Source organism: Schistocerca piceifrons, chromosome 2 (genome assembly GCF_021461385.2).
Source record: "Schistocerca piceifrons isolate TAMUIC-IGC-003096 chromosome 2, iqSchPice1.1, whole genome shotgun sequence".
Classification (NCBI taxonomy): domain Eukaryota; kingdom Metazoa; phylum Arthropoda; class Insecta; order Orthoptera; family Acrididae; genus Schistocerca; species Schistocerca piceifrons.
Genome location: NC_060139.1, coordinates 1,058,480,598 through 1,058,483,323, shown reverse-complemented (window position 1 = coordinate 1,058,483,323; position 2,726 = coordinate 1,058,480,598). Strand labels below are relative to the sequence as shown.

The window sequence follows — 2,726 nt, the reverse complement described above, 5'->3', positions numbered from 1 at the left end:
GTGGGTGTGGGCACTTATCACGGGATAATTACATATTTTTATTTTTATCATTATATTTTATGATTTTGGTTGGGGTGGCTTTAAATATTGTGGGATAGCGTGAGACTTTTAATTAACTTATACCGCGATAACACTCGTACGGACATCGGCTGACCCGAAGTACGTACGATATAATATTTTTTAAACACAACGTGCGGCTCACCGCCTTCTAATAAATAGTTTCCGTGAGCGCTGCTATTTAGAAAAGAAAATATGCATATTCTTACGCAAACTGTAATTATTAATATGGGTCCCAGGGGCTACTGGTTATTTATATACCAAATGTCACAAATATTAACTGAGATATTGCGGAGCTTATGGGGTGTAATGGTTTTCAATATTTCTTGTTCATTATTTGCAAGGCAAAACTGGAGAGAATCTCGACTGCCGTTAGGCGGCCAAAATGAAACATACTGAGCTCATTTAATGCTATGGATTTTAGTAAATGAAATTTATTAGTACGCTTTTTAACTTTGAAATTAATGAAATGTCAAAATTGAGAAGTCTCTCGCATTTACATTTAATATTATGGCATGAAATTTTAATTAAATAATACAGTCAGCGTAATGACCGACTAAATCCTGTTAGGGGAGATGAGCTCCCTGCACTACGAAGTTCTGTAAAAACTTGGTTAATGAGAATTAATGGTTGCGATCATGAGAGGTGACAACTAAGTCAATAATACACACTTTCTAATAACAATTTCAATTATATTTTACTAAATTACAACCAAACTTACTTTAATTATTATCCAGCGCTACAATGGCGGCCAACCTCTAGACGAAACAGAAACAGGAGCACTTTCAATAAAGCAATAGTCTCTGGTCATGTTCATTTTCATTACACAGATAAAAAGAATGTTCTTTTATTTTTATATCACATCGCTGTTTGTGATTTTTGGTGGTATTATTTAATTTTTTTAATCTTTCTTATACATCGAGCACACGTACACAGTCTTGAAATAATATATAATTCACAAGTCGCACAACAAAAACTTCCTTTCCCTTTCTCCAAATGTCCATTTATGTGACGTACCGTCACAGTGTCCACCCAATTGTCTGTCTCGTAACCGAACGATTCGTTCGGCCGAACATCAAACGAGATTGCCTCACGTTGAGGCAGACTTGCCTTGCATGCCATCGTAGCAAGGCACGCCATGTGCAGTCGCAACCCAGCAGCTTCGATATACCGCTCTCTCGATTTCGGCACATGTACGTGGAGCTCGTCGGGCTTCTCCTGGTATCAAAAGTCTATAAATACCTACTCTCAATCACTGATTGAGTCTCACGCTGGGTCGAAGCACTGCCGATCAAATACATTACAGGGACTCTACTGCTCGACCTTTCACTGATGTGTGATATCTACCACATAGTACTTTACTGTATGTGGAAAAGGAAACATCTATTTCAGGCCACTGATGATGCTTACCAAATGAAAGAAGCGAAACGCGTGTGGCAATAAACAAACTGCCTTCATTTAGTTGCATAGACGGTACACACCTCCACGATTTTAGAGCAGCTAAAGGAAAGACGGAAAACAGTAAAAAATGACGATCAACCGCTATCTTGTAACTCACATACATTCAGGCGGACTATCGTTTTTCACCATCATCCATGAAAACGGTACGTCTCAATTTGCTTCATACCATGAACCGCGTCATGATATTTTTTACAATTGTTGTTATGTTTTATGTGCTTATTTCTCCCTTATCCACTCATCGTATCGGTATATGTGTATATACGAATGAAGCTGTCGCCGACAGCGCGGTCAGTAGACGCTCGAGAATTGCTAAGATATACTCACAAGGAGACCGCGGCTACTAGTCATCACAGATTTAGTCTAAATTTATGGTATTTGCAGGACTTGGCAAGATACGAAAGTGACAGAGATGGGGACTCAAGATTCCCAAGCGTTAAGAAAATAAAGCATATTTGGCGCGGGATATGCGAAGCCTGAGCCGTTTATCTTAACGTAAGTTTCTCGGCAAAGGATGCCAATTGGAAATAATACGGAACGATAATCCGATGGTCGGGAAATTGAACCTGTATGTACTCACTCCGTCTTCAGGCCACGAGTGGCCTACCGGGACCATCCGACCGCCGTGTCATCCTCGGTGGAGGATGCGGATAGGAGGGGCGTGGGGTCAGCACACCGTTCTCCCGGTCGTTATGATGGTATTCTTGACCGAAGCCGCTACTATTCGGTCGAGTAGCTCCTCAATTGGCATCACGAGGCTGAGTGCACCCCGAAAAATGGCAACAGCGCATGGCGGCCTGGATGGTCACCCACCCAAGCGCCGGCCACGCCCGACAGCGCTTAACTTCGGTGATCTCACGGGAACCGGTGTATCCACTGCGGCAAGGCCGTTGCCGAGCCTGTGTGTAGAAACCTTTTTTATTATGAATTTTTACGTAGACAACAAATAAACCGCCGAAATAACGCTCAATACATTGTTTTTCGAATATTTTCAAAAAAGGTATGAAAAGGAAAGGCAATAAATATTAGGGACTGCAAATAAATTTCCAGGAAGGAATTGCAAGGCGTACACCTGAACTTCGTATATCAAATTAATAATTTATCCGTGCTGTGGTGATGTTCATCATAGAAAGGGGGGAAGCGGTGATCGTCTTGACGTCTTCCACACGTTATAAACGCCGTATTGTTGCAATTATATTCTAATTTTTAAG

The 2,726-nt window shown here is 41.2% G+C and overlaps 1 pseudogene; it reads right to left on the bottom strand.

Annotated features, from left to right (window-relative positions):
* Positions 1-2,292: 2,292 nt before the first annotated feature.
* Positions 2,293-2,410, bottom strand: LOC124778249 (annotated as a pseudogene).
* Positions 2,411-2,726: the final 316 nt, after the last annotated feature.